The sequence below is a fragment of the Gorilla gorilla genome, chromosome 17 (assembly GCF_029281585.2).
Source record: "Gorilla gorilla gorilla isolate KB3781 chromosome 17, NHGRI_mGorGor1-v2.1_pri, whole genome shotgun sequence".
NCBI classification, from domain to species: Eukaryota; Metazoa; Chordata; class Mammalia; order Primates; family Hominidae; genus Gorilla; species Gorilla gorilla.
In genome coordinates this window covers 110170679-110194889 of record NC_073241.2, presented here as the reverse complement: position 1 = coordinate 110194889, position 24211 = coordinate 110170679, and the positions used below count along the sequence as shown (strand labels likewise).

The 24211-nt window shown below is 41.9% G+C and overlaps 1 protein-coding gene and 1 non-coding gene across 2 annotated transcripts in view; one reads left to right on the top strand and one right to left on the bottom strand.

The window, feature by feature from the left end:
* Positions 1-24211, bottom strand: part of LOC115931421 (solute carrier family 35 member F5-like) — a 67506-nt gene that overhangs the window by 5488 nt on the left and 37807 nt on the right. The window lies entirely within an intron of this gene.
* LOC129528482 (U6 spliceosomal RNA) lies at positions 2106-2212 on the top strand. The gene has a single exon (XR_008673702.1). It is a non-coding gene; the product is annotated as a U6 spliceosomal RNA (small nuclear RNA).

Genomic DNA, 24211 nt, shown 5'->3' with positions numbered 1-24211 from the left:
TTTTTAGTAGAGATGGGGTTTCACCATGTTGTCCAGGCTGGTATAATATGTTTTTAGAGCAACTGTATTTGCAACCTTATTCCTTGGAGTAACACATTTAAGAGCCTGAAGTACTTACATGACACACAGGAAATGCTTCTCAGTACTTAACCAGTACACTCTTTTCTTCTTCTTTTTTTTTTTTTCTTTTTTTTGAGACGGAGTTTTGCTCTGTCACCCAGGCTGGAGCACAGTGGCGCCATCTCGGCACACTGCAAGCTCCGCCTCCCGGGTTCACGCCATTCTCCTGCCTCAGCCTCCCGATTAGCTGGGACTACAGGCACAGACCACCACGTCCAGCTAATTTTTTGTATTTTCAGTAGAGACGCGGTTTCACCGTGTTAGCCAGGATGGTCTTGATCTCCTGACCTTGTGATCTGCATGCCTCGGCCTCCCAAAGTGCTGGGATTACAGGTGTGAGCCACCGCGCCCGGTCCCAGTACACTCTTTTCTAGACTGCACAGAATTAGTAGAGCAGGCTTGATTATCAACCTTGTTCTTTATATGAATGTCAACTGTTTCAAAAAATCAAATACTTCCAGAACTGAAAAACAAAAAAAAAACTCCACCAGGTAGAAGGTTCTAAATGCAATGGTAGGAGTTTCAAAAATGCATAAAAACTAAGGCAGGATACTGGAATCAGATTCTTGCCACTCAAAATAAGAATTATACTTTAAAAATGTAGATGAAAGCTGGCTTCACTTCTCCCCACAGAATAACCAAAATAAATATACATCAACGAGATTATCACCAGCAATCTCCCAGAACTCATGAAAGAGAATCGGTCAGTTCCTGGGGCCACTGAGAAGTAAAAACAAAACAAAACAAAACAAAACAAAACTCCAGCAGACAGTAAGAGAATCAGATTTTCATATCTGTGACACCCTTCCCCCAGTCTGCTTGGTATCAAGCACATGTAAAACTTCCCCCAACTCAGATTCTACACTGGAAAAAGTGAGATTAAGTTGGACACACAACTTGCCTACCATCTTGGCTTCTTTGGCAGGAGACCTATCCATGCCTCAACCCATGAGAAGCATCAGGAGTGCCTGAAGGGAGATACCACCCTGTGGACAGCCGGACACAAAGGAAGGGGGCAGGATTACCATCTCCAGCCCTGGAAGCTCCGCTCTGTAACTCAACCAAAGGAGATGCCAAATCAGAGTGGCTGTTCGGCAGCACTACACTGTAGGAGGTAGATTCCACAGGTCTCTTGGGCATGAACTCCTAGCCAGCCTTTCCATACCACAGGGATAGCTCCTTTGGAACCTCCCCCATTCCAGCCAGGCAATCCTCTGATCCTTTGCTAGAAGAACAGAGGCAAACCTGGGTTTTAAGTACCATTTAGTGCTGAAAAAGAGGCAGTGACCTAGCGGGAAAAATGTGTAAGAAATTCAACAGCTAAATTACAAATAATCTCTAAGCAAACATACCAGTAAAAACCAAAACAGACTAGACAAAGAAGATTGGAATAAATAATAAATCCTTTAATGCAAAGACACAGACATATATCCATAAGAACATGGAACCATGACCTCCTCAAACGTATAAAGCAAGGAACCAGTGACTGACCCTAATGAGATGGTGATTCATGAGCTCTCTGACCAAGAATTCAAAATAGCAGTTTTACAGAAACTCAGGGATCTCCAAAACAACAAAGAAAACTCACCCATTGCATACAGATTCTTCCATTTTATCTTAACATTTCGAGGTGATTCATTTTATTTTGAGGACCTACGTGCCATTCATTTTCTTCCACAGCTGCACCAACATACACACACATGCTCAAACATTAGTCTCAACCAAAAATTATACACACAAACAGACTGAAGCTGGGGATGCAGTCAGTCAGCCAGAAGTTGTTTGGTAAATTATCTATTCATTTGGAAGAAAAACAAAGTTAGACCCCTATCTCAAGCTACTGAATGAACAAAATTAAAACTCCAAAATGTAAACATTAAAAAAAAACTATAAACATACCAGAGATGATACTTCAAGTTAGAGCAGCCTAAAAAGGTGGACAAATCCTCTCCCCGCCAAAACAAATATAAAAGTATAAAGTTGTTTTGCTCACTTCAGCAGCACATGAACTAAAACTGGAATGATACAGAGAAGATTAGCATGGCCCCTGCACAAGGATGACACGCAAATTCATGAAGCATTTCATTTTTAAAAAAGTATAAAATTGTTTAAACTAGCGTTTTAGGACTGGAAATCAACCAAAAGCAAATAATAAACTAAAAAGGGTCTATTCATGAAACCTACCCAAATGTCATATAAGAACAGCAAGACTCTGAACTTACTGATTATTTCCTTCTATCATCTCACATCTATAGACATAGATAGATGAGTAGAAATTATCCTTTCTGCAGCCAGGCGAGGTGGTTCACACCTGTAATCCCTGCACTTTGGGAGGCCGAGGCAGGTGGATCACCTGAGGTCAGGAGTTCGAGACCAGCCTGGCCAACAATGATGAAACCCCACCTCTACTAAAAATACAAAAATTAGTCGGGCATGATGGCGGGTGCCTGTAATCCCAGCTACTTGGGAGGCTGAGGCAGGAGAATCACTTGAACACAAGAGGCAGAGATTGCAGTGAGCCAAGATAGTGCCACTGCATTGTGGGCGACAAGAGCAAAACTCTACCTCAAAAAAAAGAAAGAAAGAAAGAAAGAAGAATTATCCTTTCTGAAGAACACAGAAAAAAAAGGCTGGAGAAAAATGATCAGAGCCTCAGAGACCTCTGGGACAACATCAAGCACACAAACATACATATAATAAGAGTCCTGAAGGGGAGGAGAGCAGAAAAAAGGTTAAAAAAATTTTTTTGAAGAAATAATGCCCTGAAAACCTCCCAACTATGCTGAAAAACATTAATCAGCAGGTTCAAGAAGCCCCACAAACCTAGGTAAGAAAAACACAAAGAGATTTGCACATCATAGTTAAATTGCTAAAAGCCAAAGACAATTTAAAAATCTTGAATGCAGTAAGAGAAAAATAACTCCCATGTACAGAAGAACAACAACATATTTAACAGCTGAGTTTCCATCAGAATCAATAGAGGCCAAAAGGCAGTAGAACAACATATTCAAAAGACTCAAAGAAAACAGTGTCAACCAATACGTCCAGCAAAATCCAGCATATAAACAGAACCAAAGACAAAAACCACATGATTATCTCAATAAATGCAGAAAAGGCCTTTGACAAAATTCAACAGCACTTCATGCTAAAAACGCTCAATAAATTAGGTATTGATGGGACGTATCTCAAAATAATAAGAGCTATCTATGACAAACCCACAGCCAATATCATACTGAATGGGTAAAAACTGGAAGCATTCCCTTTGAAAACTGGCACAAGACAGGGATGCCCTCTCTCACCACTCCTAGTCAACATAGTTCTGGCCAGGGCAATCAGGCAGGAGAAAGAAATAAAAGGTATTCAATTAGGAAAAGAGGAAGTCAAATTGTCCCTGTTTGCAGATGACATGATTGTATATCTAGAGAACCCCATCGTCTCAACCCAAAATCTCCTTAAGCTGATAAGCAACTTCAGCAAAGTCTCAGGATACAAAATCAATGTGCAAAAATCACAAGCATTCTTATACACCAATAACAGACAAACAGAGAGCCAAATCATGAGTGAACTCCCATTCACAATTGCTTCAAAGAAAATAAAAAACCTAGGAATCCAACTTACAAGGGATGTGAAGGACCTCTTCAAGAAGAACTACAAACCACTGCTCAATGAAATAAAAGAGGATACAAACAAATGGAAGAACATACCATGCTCATGGATAGGAAGAATCAACATTATGAAAATGGCCATACTGCCCAAGGTAATTTATAGATTCAATGCCATCCCCATCAAGCTACCGATGATTTTCTTCACAGACTTGGAAAAAACTACTTTAAATTTTATATGGAACCAAAAAAGAGCCTGCATTGCCAAGTCAATCCTAAGCCAGAAGAACAAAGCTGGATGCATCCCACTACCTAACTTCAAACTACACTACAAGGCTACAGTAACCAAAACAGCATGGTACCGGTACCAAAACAGAGATATAAACCAATGGAACAGAACAGAGCCCTCAGAAATAATACCAAACATCTAAAACTATCTGATCTTTGACAAACCTGAGAAAAACAAGAAATGGGAAAAGGATTTCCTATTCAACAAATAGTGCTGGGAAAACTGGCTAGCCTTATGTAGAAAGCTGAAACTGGATCCCTTCCTTACACCTTATACAAAAATTAATTCAAGATGGATTAAAGACTTAAATGTTAGACCTAAAACCATAAAAACCCTAGAAGAAAACCTAGGCAGTACCATTCAGGACATAGGCATAGGCAAGGACTACATGCCTAAAACACCAAAAGCAATGGCAACAAAAGCCACAATTGACAAATAGGATCTAATTAAACTAAAGAGCTTCTGCACAGCAAAAGAAACTACCATCAGAGTGAACAGGCCAACCTACAGAATGGGAGAAAATTTTTACAATCTACCCATCTGACAAAGTGCTAATATCCAGAATCTACAAAGAACTCAAACAAATTTACAAGAAAAAAAAACCCCATCAACAAGTCAGCAAAGGATATGAACAGACACTTCTGAAAAGAAGACATTTGTGCAGCCAACAGACACATGAAAAAATGCTCATCATCACTGGCCATCAGAGAAATGCAAATCAAAACCACAATGAGATACCATCTCACACCAGTTAGAATGGCAATCATTAAAAAGTCAGGAAACAACAGGTGCTGGAGAGGATGTGGAGAAATAGGAACACTTCTACACTGTTGGTGGGAATGTAAACTAGTTCAACCATTGTGGAAGTCGGTGTGGCGATTCCTCAGGGATCTAGAACTAGAAAAACCATTTGACCCAGCCATCCCATTACTGGGTATATACCCAAAGGACTATAAGTCATGCTGCTATAAAGACACATGCACACGTATGTTTATTGTGGCACTATTCATAATAGCAAAGACTTAGAACCAACCCAAATGTCCAACAATGATAGACTGGATGAAGAAAATGTGGCACATGTACACCATGGAATACTATGCAGCCATAAAAAATGATGAGTTCATGTCCTTTGTAGGGATATGGATGAAGCTGGAAACCATCATTCTCAGCAAACTATCGCAAGGACAAAAAACCAAACACCGCATGTTCTCACTCATAGGTGGGAATTGAACAATGAGAACACATGGACACAGGAAGGGGAACATCACACACTGGGGCCTGTTGTGGGGTTGGGGGAGGGGGGAGGGATAGCATTGGGAGATATACCTAATGTTAAATGACGAGTTAATGGGTGCAGCACACCAACATGGCACATGTATACATATGTAACAAACCTGCATGTTGTGCACATGTACCCTATAACTTAAAGTATAATAAAAAAAAATATATATATATATAAAGAAGCTAAAATAAATTCATTCAAAGATATACAAAAACAGGCCGGGCACAGCAGCTCACGCCTGTTATCCCAGCATTTTGGGAGGCCGAGGCGGATGGATCACTTCAGCTCAGGAGTTTGAGATCAGCCTGGCCAACATGGTGAAACCCCATCTCTACAAAAAATACAAAAATTAGCTGGGCGTGGTGGCAGTCACCTATAGTCCCAGCTACTCTGCAGACTGAGGCACAAGAATCACTTCAACTCCGGAGGTGGAGGTTGCAGTGAGCCAAGATCGTGCCACTGCACTCCAGCCTGGGTGACAGAGCGAGATTCTGCTCAAAAGAAAGATGAACAAAAACAGAATCTGTAGCTAGCAGAACTGTCCCATGAGAAATATTAAAGGAAGACTTTCAGGTTGAAAGAAAATTGTACCAGAAAATGAATCCGCAGAAAGAAATGAAGAGCAATGGAAATGATAAATATGCGGGTTAGCATAAAGGGCTGTATGAACAGGTTTTTTTCTCTTTTTTTTATATGAGTTTGTTTTAAATGTTCTGTTTAAATATATATTTATAGATTATGTAAGTTCATATGATATATATATATACATTTGTTAATATAAAATAGTTTTAAAATGTTCGTTTAAATATTATATGACTGCATAAGGCAATCACTCTATCACAGTTCTGTCGGATTTATGGCATATGTAAGTATAATAAATATAGCATTAATGGCTCAAAGAATGGGGAAATGGAGCTATATTAGAACAAAGTTGTTATATTTTTCAAAATTCCCAGCATTAAGCTAAAGTAGATTGTGATAAGATATGTATTATAATCCCTAGAGTAACCACAAAGAAAATTAAATTTCAAAATAGTTAATAAAATAACCTAGGACTTAAAACGTCTCACACTTAAAAAAAAGAGGATGTGTTTAACACAAAAGAAGGCAGCAAAATAGGATGGGGGGAAAAAAGACATGGGACATACAAAAACAAATAGTAAAATGGCAGATGTAAATCCAAAGATATCAACAATTAAATTAAATGTAATGGATTAAACACTCCAATCAAAAGGCAGTCATTATCAACATGTACGAAAAAGCACGGTCCAATACAGTCGTGTGCTACACCATGACATTTCAGTCAATGACAGGCCGCATATAGGACGGTGGTCCCATAGGATTACAAAGAAGCTGAAAAATTTCTGTTGCCTCGTGATGTCATATCTGTGGTAACGCTGCAGCACAAAGCATTACTCATGAGTCTCTGGTGAAGTTGGTGTAAACAAATCTACTACCAGTCATATAAAAGTATAGCCCACATAATTATAGTTGCAGTCTCTAATGCTTGATAAAGATAATAAATGACTACGCTACTGGTTTATGTATACACCGTACTATACCATTTTTGTTGCTATTTTAGAGTGTACACCTACTTATTTTTTTTTAACTGTAGAGCAGCCTCAGGCAGGTCCTTCGGGAGATATTCCCAAAGAAATTATTGCTGTCATAGGAAGTGACAGCTCCATCCATGTTACTGACCCTGAAGACCTTCCAGTGGGACAAGATGTGGAGGTGGGAAACAGTGATATTGATGATCCTGACCCTCCCTGTAGAGCCCTAGACTAATGTGTGTGTTTGTCTCTTCGTTTTTAACAAAGAAGTTTGAAAAGTAGGAAAAAAAATTACAAATTTTAAAAATAAAAATTGAATAAGGCTATAAAGAAAGAAAATACTTTTGTACAGCTGTACAATATATGCTTTAAGCTAAGTGTTATTGCAAAAAAGTCAGAAAGTTAAAATATTAAAAAGGATAAAAGCCAAGCTTGGTGGCTCATGCCTGTAATCCCTGCACTTTGGGAGGCCGAGGTGGGCAGATCACAAGGTCAGGAGATGGAGATTATCCTGGCCAACATGGTGAAACCCCATCTCTACTAAAAATACAAAAATTAGCTGGGAGTGGCGCCACGTGCCTGTAATTCCAGCTACTCAGGAGGCTGAGGCAGGAGAATCGCTTGAACCCAGGAGGCAGAGGCTGCAGTGAGCCAAGATCACACCACTGCACTCCAGCTTGGCAACAGAGCTAGACTCTGCCTCAAAAAAATAAAAGGGTATAAATTTAAAAAGTTGTAGTATGTAATGTTATTTTATTATCAAAGAAAGAAAACCATTTTTAATAAATTAAGTGTAGCCTAAGTGTACAGTGTGTATAAAGCCTGCAGTAGGGTACAGTAATGTCCTAGGCATTCACATTCAATTACCATTCACTCACTGACTCACCCAAAGCAACTTTAGTCCTACAAGCTCCATTCATGGGAAGTGCTCTATACAGGTGTTACATTTTTTATCTTTTATATCATATTTTTACTCTATCTCTTCTATCTTTAGAAATGTTTATATACACAAATAGTCATGATTATGTTACAATTTCCTGCAGTGTTGAGTACAGTAACATGCCGTACAGGTTTGTAGCCTAGGATCACTAGGATATACCCTATAGTCTAGGTGTGTAGCAGGCTATACCATCTAGGTTTCTGGAAAGGTACATTTCTCAAAACATCCCTGTCGTTAATTGACACATGACTACATAAGCTGTCTTCAAGAAAAGCACTTTTAATTCAGACAAAAGTAGTTACAAAGTAAAAGAATGGGGAAAATATAGCCGGCTCATGCCTGTAATCCCAGCACTTTGGGAGGACCAGGTGGGCGAATCGCTTGAAGTCAGGAGTTCGAGACCAGCCTGGCCAACATGGTGAAACCCCATCTCTACTAAAAATACAAAAATTAGCTGGGCCTGGTGGTGCACACTTGTAATCTCAGCTACTCAAGAGGCAGGAGGCTGAGGCAAGAGAATCGCTTGAACGTGGGAGGCGGAGGTTGCAGTGAGCTGAGATTGCACCAGTGCACTCCAGCCTGGGTGACAGAGAGAGACTGTCTCAAAAAAAAAAAAAAAAAAAATGGAGAAAATATATGTAAATCATACAAAATGTTACCATAAGGGAGTTGAAGTACTTATGTTAATATCAGAAAAAAAAATAGAATTTAAATCAAGAAATATTGGTAGGGATAAATAGCAACAATATTTCATAATGATAAAAGTATCAAAACATCAGAAACATAAAACAATTATAAAGACATAGGCATTGAATAACACATACATGCAGCAAACACTGACAGAATGGAAAGGAGAAATGGACAATTTAGTAATTGTAATTAGAAATTTTAAGTCCCTTCTCTAAGTAACTGATAGAATGGCTAGGCATAAAATGAATAAGGATATATAAATCTTGCACAACTGTCAACCAACTTTACCCAGCTAACATATAGAATGCTCCCACCCAACAGCAGGGTATACAGTCCTTTCACATCCACATGGAACATTTTCCAGGATAGAGCCTTTGCTGGATCACGAAACTAGTCTCAATAAACTTAAAAGGATTGAAGTCATCTGAAGTATGTCCTCCAACCCTGATGGAACTAAATTGAAAATTAACGACAGAAAGAAATCTGGTAAACCCTCAAACATTTGAAAAACATACTTCTAAATAAACATGGAAGCCAGGAGCGGTGGCTCATGCCTGTAATTCCAACAATTTGGGAGGCTGAGGAGGGTAGATTACCTGAGGTGAGGAGTTCGAGACCAGCCTGGCCAACATGGCGAAACCCCATATCTACTAAAAATACAAAAATTAGCCAGCATGGTGGCACGCACTTGTAGTCGCAGCTACTCAGGAACCTGAGGCAGGAGAATTACTTGAACTGGGAGGCAGAGGTTGCAGTGAGCTGAGACTGAGCCACTGCACTCCAGTCTGGAAGACAGCATGAGACTCCGTCTGTGAAACCCCGTATCTACTAAAAATACAAAAATTATCTGGCATGGTGGCACACGCCTGTAGTCACAGCTACTCAGGAGGCTGAGGCAGGAGAATCACTTGAACCTGGGAAGTGGATGCTGCAGTGAGCCAAGGTCGTGCCATTGCACTCCTGTCTGGCCAATAAGAGCAAAACACCACCCCCCCCAAAATAAAATAATAACTAAATAAATAATTTAATCAACATGGGTCAAAGAAAAAAAATCATAAGGTTAATTAGAAAACATTTCAAACTGAATGAAAACAAAACCACTGAAATCTCTGAGGGTAGCTAATGCAAGGCCTAAAAGAAAGTTTATAGCTTTAAATGCTTAAATTAGAAGGAAGAAAGATCTATAATCCATAATCTAATCTTTCACTTCAAAAGGTAGAAAAAGAAGGGCAAATTAAACCCAAAGTAAAGTGAAGGAAACAATAGCAATCAAAATACAAATCAATAAAATAAAAACAGTAAGGAAGAAAGTCAAAAGCTGATTATTTGAAAAGAGAAATACAGTTGATAAAATTTTCTCTAGACTGACAAAGAAAAAAAGAAATAAGACATAAATTATGAAAATCAGGAATGAAAAGGGAATGTAGCTACTGACCCTACAGAAAGGATTTTAAGAGAATACTATGAACAGCTTTATGCCAGCAAATTACACAACATAGATGAAATGTATAAATTCCTAGAAAGACAAAAATTACCAAAACTGACTCAATCAGAAATTTAAAATCTGAGGAGACTGATAACAAATAAGAAATTGAATTAGTAACTTAAAATCTTCCCACAAAAAAAAACTCTAGGCCCAGATGACTTTACTGGTCAATTGTATCCAATATTTAAGGAAGCAATCTTGCCAATCCTATACAAACTCTTCAGAAAATCTGTGTATTTGTTTATGAGGGCTGCCATCACAAAGTACTGCACTATGTGGCTTAAACTATGGAAATTTACTGTCTCACAGTTCTAGAGGCTACAAGTCCAAGACCAAGGTGTTGGTAGGTTGGTTCCTTCCAAGGACTGTGAGGGAAGGGTCTGTTCCAGGCCTCTTTCACTGGCTTGCAGAGTCATCTCCGCCTGTCTTCACATTCTCTCCCCTCTGTCTGTGTCTGTGTCCAAATTTCCGCTTCTTACAAGGACACCAGTCGTATTGGATTGGGACCCACCCTAAAGACCTCATTTTAACTTGATTACCTCTATAGAAACCTCATATCCAAATAAGAGCACATTCTGAGGCACTGGCACTTAGCATTTTAACGTATACATTTGGGAAGGAGGGCACAGTTCAACCGATACCAATAGGTGAGGAGGAAATATTTCCTAACTCATTCGATGAGGCCAGTATCATTACCCAGATACCAACACAATACAAAGATATCAGAAGTAGGAAAAACTATCAACTAAAATCTCTCATAAAAATAGATGCAAAAACTCTTTAAAAATAATACTAGCAAACTGAATACATAAACATATATTTTTAAGTACCCACCATGACAAAGTGGGAATTACCCCAGGAAAGTAAGGTTAGATTAACATCTTAAAATATATTAATATTACATACCATATTAATAGAATAAAGAATAAAAATCGCATGATTATCTCAATAGATATAGGAAAATCATTTGACAAAATCCATGATAAAATAAAAAGAACTTTCCACAAAGTAGAAAAAAGCAGAACTTCTTCAACCTTATAAAGAGCTTTTCTCAAGAAACCTGTATCTATGTGATATTTGATGGTGAAAGACTGAGATCAGAAACAAGACAAGCATGTCCATTCTTAACACTTCTATTGAAAATTTTACTGAAAGTTATAGCCAGGGATAGACTGGAAAAAAATAATAAAAGGCATCCAGACTGGGAAAAAAGAAATAAAACTGTCCTTAATCACAGAAGATATGTGTAGAAAATCTGATGGAATCTATTTTTAAAAACCTGCTAGAACTAATGAGTAAGTTTAGGAAGGTTGCAGGATATAAAACCAATATAAAAAATCAATTGTATTTTATATGCTAGCAATGAACAATCTAAAATGATATTAAGAAAAAAATTGCACTCACAATACAATAAAAAATAATAAAACACGGAAAAATATCAACAAAAGAAGTGTAAGACTCATACACTGAGAATTTTGAAACAATGTTTTGTGAAGATCTAAATAAATGGAGAAATATGTTATGTTCCATGGCATTTTATTATATTTATAGCATAGTTTTATTATAGTTATAAAATCATTTTTTTTTCTTTTTAATGGAGTTCTTTTTCAAGTTTGATTTTTTCTTTTTTCTTTTCTTTTTTTTTGTGTGTGTGTTTGTTTGTTTGTTGAGACAGGGTTTCACTCTGTCACCTAGGCTGGAGTGCAGTGGCACGACCTCAGCTCACTGCAACCTCCACCTCCTGGGTTCAAGCCATTCTCCTACCTTAGCCTCCAGAGTAGCTGGGACTAAAGGTAGGCACCACTACGCCTGGCTAATTTTTGTATTTTTTTGTAGAGACAGGGTTTCACCATGTTGGTCAGGCTGGTCTCGAACCCCTGACCTCAAGTGATCCACCCACCTTGGCCTTCCAAAATGCTGGGATTACAGGCGTGAGCTACTATGCCCAGCCCCGAATTTGATTTTATTATACCAATATTATCTTCTCCCCTCCCACAGTTCCCCAATCACTTCTCTACACACTCTGGTCTGGCACAGTTTCAAATTCGTGGAGTTGATATCTGGGGCTCCTACTGGAAGGAGGATAAAAACAGAAGGAATTTGGCATGGGGCTCCTCCATCTTCCACACATGCGGCATTTGTTCTGAGAATGTCACCTCCCTCACAGTGCATGTCAGAATGGCACGCCAGCATGGGCCTCTGGTCTAGCACACAGAAAGGGTAAAAAGTACACATGGTGACCATTGTCACTTTGCAGATTTCCTGCCTCCCACTCACATGTCTGAGACCAGTTTTGCTACTGTTGCACCGCTAACCACAGAAGCCAGAAAGGGAAACTACTTTCTTTCTTTTTTTTCTTCTTTTTTTTTTTTTGAGATGGAGTCTCACTTTGTCGCCAGGCTGGAGTGCAGTGGCACGATCTCGGCTCACCGCAACCTCCAACTCCCTGGTTCAAGCTATTCTCCTGCCTCAGCCTCCCAAGTAGCTGGGATTACAGGCATGCACCACCACACCCAGCTAATTTGTGTATTTTTAGTAGAGACAGGACTTCATCATGTTGGCTAGGCTGGTCTTGATCTCCTGACTGTGTGATCCACCCGCCTTGGCCTGTCAAAGTGATGAGATTACAGGCGTGAGCCACTGCGCCCACCCAGGGAAAATAAGTTTTCAATAGAGAATTTTCTATTAAGGAAGAGAGTGTTCTTTCAGCAAAGACAGGCTTTAGCCACACCTGTTTTTATAAGGATTTGAGGGGAGGGAAATATGCCAAGAGACAACTTCAGAAGTTTATAAAGACAAGAGCGACCTCTCCAAAACAGCTAGGAGAGTGGGTCTTTAGTGGTGAGGTCTTCATCTCTGTCTGATCTGTCTAGGCTGAAGGACAGATGTGAATTTGCTGTGAAGGGATATTCTTCTCAAGGACACTTACCGTCTGTTTCCTGGGGATAGGAAGGTAAGTCATCAGTGTCAAGAACCTTACTGGTAAAACAATAAAACAACGTATTCATTCGGATTTGTGCTCTTTAAGTGAGAGGGGTTCTAGAACAGCCTTTCTGTCTGGACCCCTCGATGGTAAACCATCCCGTGTGAGGTCTGCTCTTTACCGTGTGGACGAGGCCAGGGCTGTCATTTGACATCCGTGGCCACAGCCCGGAGTCGGCCAGCTCCGGTGCGATTGTACTTAGTACATCAGTAGTCACGAGAAAACTGGCTAAGAAAACACGGAGCTTCAACTGGAACAAAATGTTATACGTGCAACACCCATGACCGTGTGGCTGTTTTATCCCCATTGCTCCTTTCTTTACTGCAGAAGGTTCTTTTTAAATTTTGACATATATTTGTCCAATTGTTTGGTAATGCATTTCCATGTTTTCAGAAATAGTGAATCAAATCTGGACTGGAACAACACTCCCTCACTTACCTACTGCACCCAGCGCCTGCCTCGCTGTGGGAATGCCCCATCCTTGGTGTCTTAAAATTTGCAGAGCGTCTTTACTTGTACATGAGACATGTGCATATACAGAGCAAAAATTCTACATGACCTCACTTACGTGTGGACTCTAAAAATGTCACACTCACAGAAGTGGAGAGTAGAATGATGGTTACCAGAGGCTGGAGGGAGGGGCGGGCAGGGAAAGGGGAGAGGTTGGTCAATGGGTACAAAGTTATCATCAGTTAGAAGGATTAAGTTCTGGTGCTCTATTGCACCGCGTGATGACTATAGTTAATACTAATGTATTGTGTATTTGAAAAGACATGAAGGAGAGGATTTTCAATGTTCTCACCACAAAGAAATGGTAACTATCGGAGGTGATGGATATGCTAATTAGCCTGGTTGTATCATTCCCCAATGTATATGTGTATCAAAGCATCACACTGTATCCCATAAATACATGCAATTATTTTTTAATTAAATTTTTTTTAAAACTTAGGCCAGGCTTGGTGGCTCATGCCTGTAATCCCAGCACTTTGGGAGGCTGAGGAGGGGTGATCATTTGAGGTCAGGAGTTTGAAACCAGCCTGACCAACACAGGGAAACCCCCTCTGTACTAAAAATACAAAAATCAGCCAGGTGTGATGGCATGTGCCTGTAATCCTAGCTACTCAGGAGGCTGAGGCAGGAGAATCACTTGAACCCAGGAGGCAGAGGTTTCAGTGAGCCGAGATCACACCACTGTACTCCAGCTTGAGCGACAGAGCGCAGGCTCTGTCTCAAAAAAAAAAAAAAAAACCTAAAAACTTCAAAAATAAATGTGTATCTTATTGTCCCAAATGTTTCACACACCAAAAAACCATTCTGTTCTAAACCTTGTTTTTCTTTTCATTGAACAATAATTTTTGGAGAGCTTTCCAAAGCAGCACATACAGAAATTCATTTTTTGTAGCCCTATAGTATTTTATCTTTGCACAATTTATTTCAAAGCCTCTATTGAGGGACACGTGGACTGTTTACAATGCTTTACTATTATTAAAAAAAAAGAATGCTGCAGTGAATTACCTTACACATATATCTTTTGTGTTGTATCTATGGAATAAATTCCTAGAAATAGAATTGGGAGAGATATACATTTGCAATAAATATCACCAGACTGTCCTTTGTAGGCTTTGGCTTATCACTTTATAACATAAAAATTTTTATAAGATATATCCTTACCTCATACCGTATAAAAAATTAACTCAAAATGAAACAAAAGCCTACATGTAAGAGAATACACAGGGATAAATCCTGATGATCTCAGATTTGGCAATGGGTTCTTTGTTCTGAGAATCCTGACTCCCTCACAGTGTGTGTCAGAAGCTCAAGCAACAAGAGAAAAACATAGATGAAATGAATTTCAACAAAATTTTAAACTTTTGTGCATTGAAGAACTCTATCAAAAAAGTGAAATGACAACCCACAGAATGAGAGAATATGTTTGCCAACTGTATATATCTGTTCAGGGTCTGTCTAATATTGTCATCTGATTTCCCAGATTTTTTTTTTTTTTGAGATGGAGTCTCGCTCTGTTGCCCAGGTGGGAGTGCGGTGGCACGATCTCAGCTCACTGAAACCTCCGCCTCCCACGTTCAAGCCATTCTCCCACCTCAGCCCCCCAATTAGCTGGGATTACAGGCACACACCACCACACCTGGCTAATTTCTGTATGTTTAGTAGAGATGGGGTTTCACCATTTTGACCAGGCTGGTCTCAAACTCCTGACCTCAAGTGATTTGATCTCAAGTGATCTGCCCGCCTTGGCCTCCCAAAGTGCTGGGATTACAGGCGTGAGCCACTGTGCCTGGCCTTAAATTCTTTATGTCTATTTGGCATCTAGTAACTGCAAGGCCAGCAGACAAGTGTTTACCTCTCTCCTTCAAGAAGGGGCATTCCCCTCCAAGGATGGGGCATTCCCACACTGAGGCAAGGCTGGGTGCAGGAGGCAAGTGAGGGAGACTTGTTTCCGTCCACGTTTGATTCACTGTTTCCAAAAACATGGAAATGCATTATCAAACAATTGTACAAATATACGTCAAGTTGCCTGGAATTCTCCTTTCGTGTGCAGACAGGCTGATCCAAGTCTGTGCCTCCACCTACCTTCTATATAACTCTCACACACCAAACCAATACTTTCCTTATCCTAAATCATCCCAAGGCCAGGTTCCAGGCAACTAGAGACCACCCCCTATAGCCCAGGCTCACCCATGTTATTCAAAGTAGCCAGTCCTAAACTGATGGCCCGGCCCTGCCTTGCCTTTCCTGCAGAAACTCCAGTAAGGGCTATGGCCCATGCCTTCTCACTCATCTTTTGCCTCTTGACCATCCTAACGCTTTCGCTGTGGCCCTGCGTGTTGTGGCATGTCCCCTCCTCTCAGGAACTGTAAGAAAACTCTTCTTTCAGTAACATTGGCCTCTCCACATCATCATTCAGTCACCTCCATAAACTAAAATCCTGCCGTTACAATTGAGACAAGTATCCATAATATATAAAGAATAGTCACAACTCAACAATAAAAACACAACCCAAATCAAACATGAGCAAAGATCTTGAACAGACAGTTCTCCAAGGAGGATATACAAATGGCCAGCAAGCCCAGGAAAAAGATGCCCAACATCATTAATCATCAGGGAAATGCAAACCAAAACCACCATGATGCGAACAATATGAATGTCATGAAGGCCGCTGAGCTGTACAATTAAAAATGCCTCAAATAGGCCAGATGCAGTGGTTCACACCTGTAATCCCCGCTCTTTTGGAGGCCAAAGTGAAAGGATTCCTTGAGCCCAGGAGTTCAAGACCAGCCTGGGCAACATGGGGAGAACCCAGCTCTACAAAAAATAAAAAATTAGCTGGGTGTAGTGGTACATGCCAGTAGTCCCAGCTATTCGGAAGGCTGAGGTGGGAGGATCACTTGAGCCTGGGAGGTTGAGGCTGCAGTGAGCTGTGACTGCACCACTGCACTCCAGCCTGGGCAAGAGTGAGACTTTGTCTCACAACAACAACAACAGGCTAAAATTATAACTTTTATGTGCTGCATATTTTACCACAGTAAGAAAAAAATAATTAAAGCATTGTGTTAGTCAGGGTTCTCCAGAGAAATAGAACCAGTAGAATTTGTTTGCTTGTTTATAAGCTATTGATTGGCTCATCTAGAACCAGAAATACCATTTGACCCAGCAATCCCATTACTGGGTATACTATAAATCATTTTACTATAAAGACACATGCACACGTGTGTTTACTGCAGCCCTATTTACAATAGTAAAGACTCGGAACCAACCCAAATGCCCATCAATGACAGACTGGATAAAGAAAATGTGAGACATATATATCATGGAATACTATGCAGCCATGAAAAAGAATGAGTTCATGTCTCTGGAGGGTCATGGATAAAGCTGGAAACCATCATTCTCAGCAAACTAACATAGGAACAAAAAACTAAACACCACATGTCTCACTCATGAGTGGGAGTTGAACAATAAGAACACATGGACACAGGGAGGGGAACATCACACACCAGGGCCTATTGGGGGTGGGGGGAAAGGGGAGGGAGAGCATTAGGAGAAATACCTGATGCATGTGGGGCTTAAAACCTAGATGACAGGTTGATAGGTGCAGCAAACCACCGTGGCACATGTATACCTACGTAGCAAACCTGCATGTTCTATGCATATATCCCAGAATTTAACTAAAATTAAATTAAATTAAATTAAATTAAATTAAAGAGATATTGATTGGATCACATCATTCTGGAGGCTAAGTCCCGCTGCGAACCACCTGTGAACTGGACCCCCAGGAAAGCCTGTGGTGTCCCAAAGTCCAAGAGGTGGAGAATCAATAGTGTAGATTCTAGTCCAGGTCTTAAGGCCTGAGAACCAGGAGTGGTGAGGGCTGGAGAAGATTGATGTCCCACCTCAGTAGTCAAGCAGAGTTAATTCAACCTTCCTCTGCCTTCTTGTTTTATTCAGGCCCTCGGTAGATTGATAATGCCCACCCATGTTGACCATCTTCTTTACTCAGTCCAACCATTCAAATGCTAATCTTTTCTGGGAACACCCTCACAAACACACCAGAAATAAGGTTTAACCAACCAGCTGGGTATCCCATCACCCAGTCAAGTTGACACATAAGAATAACTATATCAAGCATAACCATAAAAACGAAACCAAAACATCACAGTGATACACCACTTCGACTTACGAGTAAGGCTGTATGAAAACAAGAAAGCCCCTAAAAAACAGAGCATAACAAATGTTGTTGAGGATGTGGAGAAACTGAGACACTCATACATTGCTGGTGGAAAGGAAAAATGGTGCAGCCACTGTAGAACAGCTGGGCAGTTCCTCAAAACATTAAATACTGAGTTACCATTCGATCCAGCAATTCTACTCCCAGGTATATATCCAGGAGAAATAAAAACGTGTCCACACAAAAACTTGAACACGAACATTTGCAGCAGCACTATTCATAATAGCCAAAAGGTGGAAACAACCCGAACACCCAACAACTAATGAATAGATCAACAAAATGTAGTTTGTCCATACAATGGAGTATTATTTGGTCATAAAAATAGGCCAGGCGCGGTGGCTCATGCCTGTAATCCCAGCACTTTGGGAGGCTGAGGCGGGTGGATCACTTGAGGTCAGCAGTTCAAGACCAGCCTGGCCAAATGGGGAAACCCCGTCTCTACTAAAAATACAAAAATTAGCTGGGCGTGGTGGCGCATGCCTGTAATCTCAGCTACTCAGGAGGCTGAGGCAGAAGAATCGCTTGAACCTGGGAGGTGGAGGTTGCAGTGAGCCGAGATCAAGCCACTGCACTCCAGCCTGGGCGACAGAGCGAGACTCTATCTCAAAAACAAACAAACAAACAAAACCCGTAAGATTCCAACCTTTTGGGCTCAGCAATTACACTCCCAGAAGTCATGCCTCAAATGCACTTTTCTGTCTTCTAGGTCTTTTCTCCTCTCTGTCCTAATCTCCTCTCCATGCCTCAAGTGATGCCAATAAATGGGTAATAACTCCCTTAAACTCCGTGGAATTAATTTCTTTTTGACTACAGGAATTCACAGTTCAAAACAAAATAACCCCAGATTCCTTAATAAATAGAAACCTTAAAGTTCCTTCTAAAAAGATTCACAGCTATAAAAGTAATAAATGAATCGCCCAAAATACTGCACTGTGGGTCGGGTTAATAATCCTACTGGACAGGAGCTGGCATGACTCAGTTTGGGCGGCCGAGCCCAGACATCAGCATATGTGCTACTGTAGTGCCCTCTTCTGGCCGAATACAAAATCAAATTTATGTGGCCGCTTTTAGTCAAGTTTTCCATAGCTGCTTACAGGCACTGAGTTTCCTGCGACTTCCTGTTTATTGCCTCTGCTCTCCTCAAGTTCTCAGCTTTTTCTTGCATCAGCTAGGCTTGCCTCCTCCTCCTCAGGGAAGATCAAGATCCCCTGATATTCCTAATCTCAGATCCCAAGATTTGCCCCTTCCACTACCCTGTTTCCTGGCTGTTTGCACCATAGCCTCCCACCTTGAGTAAGTCTAGTTCCATCTGTTCTCTCTTATCTATCTGCCTCCGTACTGGCCATTTACCATGTGCCAACATTGCATCTGGGCCTCTGCACTCACGACCTACCTGTCGTTCCCTCACTCACTGCCCCATCTCACCTACACTTGCCTGAGCACTCTCCGTTGATTCCTTGATCCGGGTTTTATAAAATGAGGTCTGTGGACAATCTACATTCTCTCCACCTGGCTGCTTGCTACCGGGCAGATTCCTGAGCTCCCTGAATCAGACCTTCTGGAATCCTGGAACCCGCATTTATAATAAATACCCTAAATAATTTTTATGTACATGCACACACATACACACAAACACACACACAACATAAAAACCACCCTGGGCTGGGCACAGTGGCTCACGCCTGTAATCCCAGCACTTTGGGAGGCCGAGGCGGGTGGATCATGAGGTCAGGGGATCGAGAACATCCTGGCTAACACGGTGAAACCCCGTCTCTACTAAAATACAAAAAATTAGCCGGGCGTGGTGGCGGGCACCTGTGGTCCCAGCTACTCAAGAGGCTGAGGCAGGAGAATGGCGTGAACCCGGGAGGCGGAGCTTGAAGTGAGCCGAGATCGCGCCACTGCATTCCAGCCTGGGTGACAGAGCGAGACTCTGTCTCAAACAACAACAACAACAACAACAACAACAACAACAACAACAACCACCCTGATGTTTTTGTTTGTTTGTTTTACTAAGCCATATTAGCTTGTCCAGAAACTTGCCATGGCTCCAAGCCATCTAAAGATTTAAATGCAAAAGACTCAGATTGGCTTTCAAGGCTTTTGGTAAATTGTTTTATATATTTTTTGTCCTTTCCTGTAAGAGGAATATATTTCCCCTTTCCCAGGGATGGCAGGCATGGCCAAGTGACTTGCTTTGGCCAATGAAACGTGAACAGCTGTAACATATGCCACAGTCAAGCGGACACTACGAAAACTATTGAACAATTCTCCCATATTTTCTTTCCCTTGGCCAGAATTGATGATAACCCAGATCGAAGCTGCTTCTGCAGCCTGACCCCAGAACAAAGGAGCCATGGAGCAGAGCTACAGATACCCACAAGGGAAATGTAATGTAAGAGAGAAATAACCTTGTAGTATTGCTGTGATTTGGAGAGTCCTTTGTTACTGCAGTTTAACTGCCTAAGCCGACTGATACACAGTATTTCACAATTTGCTTTTCTAACTCTATTTCCCATTATTCCCTAACACTTATTCCAACTCCTGCCAGACTGAACTACTTGCTTTTCCCCAAAGACCAACAAATTTCTCCAACTCGATGCAGTTATTTGCTTCCTATCTCCTGCCTGCCAACAATACCTCTCAAAGTTTAATTTCAATCTTCAAGTTAATCTCAAGCGCTACTTTCTCTGTGCAGGGGTGTCTGATCTTTTGGCTTTCTGGGCCACACATAAGATACACTAACACTAATGATGACTGGTGAGCTAAAAAAATAAAAATAAAAAATCTCATAATGTCTAAAGAGAGTTTATGAATTTGTGTTGGCACACATGCAGCCTGCGGTACACAAGCTAGACAAGCTTGGTAAAAAGCCCTTCCCCATTCCTTTGATGCCAACTACTGTAAACTATGTTTATTGTTTTTACATATTTTCTTATCACCTCCGCCAAGAAAAAAATCATAAACTCCTTGACATTAAAGACTATCTTATTGGCCAAGTGCAGTCTCTCACACCTGTAATCCCAGCACTTTGGGAGGCCGAGACAGGCGGGATCACTTGAACTCAGGAGTTCGAGACCAGCCTGGCCAACATGGTGAAACTATGTCTACTAAAAATACAAAAATTAGCCAAGAATGGTAATGTGCTTCTGTAATCTAAGCTACTTGGGAGGCTGAAGCAGGAGAATCACTTGAAACCCAGGAAGCGGAGGTTGCAGTGAGCCGAGATCACACCACTGCACTCCAGCCTGGGAGACAGAGCAAAAAAAAAAAGACTATCTTACTCACCACTGTATTCCTTGAAACTTTGCAAATAGTAGGTATCCACTCAAATATTTATCAAATTAGCACATTCAATTAGAGAACTGCTGTTTAATATGTTTATGATTTTTTTACAGGAAGATTTTAAAGAACATTTAACATACTCATTGGGGAAGCAAAATTAACATGCAAGAAGAATTAAAAATCATAGCAAATAGCAAAGATTCCTACTGAGTAAAATATGGGCCAGGCACGGTGGCTCACGTCTGTAATCCTAGCACTGTGGGAAGCCAAGGCAGGCAGATTGCTTGAGGCCAGGAGTTCGAGACCAGCCTAGGCAAAATAGCAAGACCTCATCGCTACTAAAAATCAAAAAACTTAGCCAGGCTTGTTGGTGTGCACCTGTAGTCCCAGCAACTTGAGAGGCTGAGGTGGGAGAATCACTTGAGCCCTGGTAGTGGAGGTTGCAATGAGCCAAGATCATGCCACTGTACTCCAGCCTGGGTGACAGAGCAAGACCCCATCTCAAAAAAATAAATAAATAAAAATAAAGTATAACTCAAAGTTTAATGAATCTCTTTCTCTCTCTCTCTGTAAAAATAAGCATGTCTTGACCTTCATCTCTCTCCCTGGATATACTCAACAGATCTTAAAGTAAAACTTCACCAAAGGGAAACAATGTGTCACACGACTCATGAGTTATGACCCCTATTGTTACAGTCCATATGCTAAAAGCAAGGATTTTTCTAATTATGGAACAAATTAGCTTATGTAAATTCTTAGGCGTAGGAAAAATGTATTCCCCTGCTTTTGATTAAAAGCCAACAAAATATAATTCCAATTTTAAAACAAATCCCCTTACCAAACCCCAACAGCAAAGTGCTGCCCCTACAAACCTCACAGCAAATAGTCCTTATTCTCAGTGACTAGCAGCTGCCTCTTTTCTCACTCCTCTCCAGCTTCAATTAACCTAATGCCCTCTGAGACATTTTGGCAGTAATTGCAAAGCTTCTTAAGGTTTGGGAATCTAATTTAATTAGATTGGCGAGATTTGATTTTAGATGTTTCTCCTCAATACCAATTCAAAACTTAATAGTTACTTTGTTTTTGTTTCCTGGTAATAACTGGTTTACGGCCCTGAGAAGAAAAATTGGGGCCAATAAAACAAGCTGGATTAGCCTGGTTCTTCACTGACTCCACAATCGACCTACCATTTGTGCAAAGTCCACTCCAGGAGAAAAATGCTTTGAAGGTAGGACTCTAACATCCTAATGTGTCCGGACTCAGTGGGTTCTTGGTCTCACTGACTTCCAGAATGAAGCCATGGCCCCTCGCGGTGAGTGTTACAGTTCTTAAAGGCGGCATGTCCGGAGTTTCTTCCTTCCGGTGGGGTTTGTGGTCTCGCCGGCTCAGGAGTGAAGCTGCGGACCTTCGCGGTGAGTGTTGCAGCTCTTAAGGCGGCGCGTCTGGAGTTGTTCATTCCTCCTGGTGGGTTCGTGGTCTCCTGGCTCAGGAGTGAAGCTACCGACCTTCACCGTGAGTGTTACAGCTCATAAAGGCAGTGTGGACCCAAAGAGTGAGCAGCAGTAAGATTTATTGCAAAAAGCGAAAGAACAAAGCTTCCACAGCTTGGTAAGGGAACCCCGGCGGGTTGCCACTGCTGGCTCCGGCAGCCTGCTTTTATTCTCTTATCTGGCCCCACCCACATCCTGCTGATTGGTCCATTTTACAGAGAGCCAGTGGTCTGTTTTGACAGGGCACTGATTGGTGCGTTTACAATCCCTGAGCCAGACACAAAGGTTCTCCATGTCCCCACTAGATTGGCCAGATACAGAGTGTGGATTGGTGCATTCACAAACCCTGAGCTAGACACAGGGTGCTGATTGGTGTGTTTACGAACCTTGAGCTAGATACAGAGTGCCGATTGCTGTATTTACAATCCTTTAGCTAGACATAAAAGCTCTCCAAGTCCCCACCAGAGTCAGGAGCCCAGCCGGCTTCACCCAGCGGATCCCACACAGGGGCCACAGGTGGAGCTGCCCGCCAGTCCCGCGCCCTGCGCCCGCACTCCTCAGCCCTTGGGTAGTTGATGGGACTGGGCACCGTGGAGCAGGGGGCGCTCTGGCCACACAGGAGCCCATGGAGCTGGGAAGGCTCAGGCATGGCGGGCTGCAGGTTCCAAGCCCTGCCCCGCGGGGAGGCAGCTAAGGCCCGGCGAGAAATCGAGCACAGCGCCAGTGGGCCGGCACTGCTGGGGGACCCAGCACACCCTCCGCAGCCGCTGGCCCGGGTGCTAAGCCCCTCATTGCCCGGGGCCGGCAGGGCCCGCCGAGCCCACACCCACCCAGAACTCGCGCTGGCCCACAAGCACCGCGCGCAGCCCCTGTTCCTGTCCTCACCTCTCCCTCCACACCTCCCCGCAAGCTGGGGGAGCTGCCTCCGGCCTCGGCCAGCCCAGAAAGGGGCTCCCACAGTGCAGCGGCAGGCTGAAGGGCTCCTCAAGTGCCGTCAAACTGGGAACCCAGGCAGAGGAGGCGGGGAGAGTGAACGAGGGCTGTGACGGCTGCCAGCACGTTGTCACCTCTCACTAATCCAAAGACTGAAGATTAATTGTTGGCCAATATTGCTTCCTTTGTGGATCCATATCAGTCTAGTATAGAGAACACCAGACTGACAGTCAGAAAATGTGAATTTTGTCAGCAGCCTAGATGTTAAGAAACATGGGGCATATAAGGGTGGTCAGGTAATTTAATGTCTAAACTATGACACTTTTGAAACTGAAAGGGGCACTATTCATGATTGTCCTAGGACAGCAGGTAGAAACTAGGACTGTCCTTGGCAAACCCGCACACCTCGTCACCCTAGAGACCCTTGAAAAATGATGCTGTGGGCCGGGCGCGGTGGCTCACGCCTATAATCCCAGCACTTTGGGAAGCCAAGGAGGGCGGATCACGAGTTCAAGAGATCGAGACCATCCTGACCAACATGGTGAAACCCCGTCTCTACTAAAAACACAAAATTTAGCTGGGTGTGGTGGCGTGCGCCTGTAGTCCCAGCTACTCGGGAGGCTGAGGCAGGAGAATCACTTAAGCCTAGGAGGTAGAGGTTGCAGTGAGCCGAGATCTCGCCACTGCACTCCAGCTTGGGCGACAGAGCAAGACTCCATCTAAAAAAAAAAATGCTGTGATTAGTGAACTGATTTTAAATGTTTATCTCTAAAGGTTAGGATTGACAAATGACTAGGTGACTTTTCAAAATAAC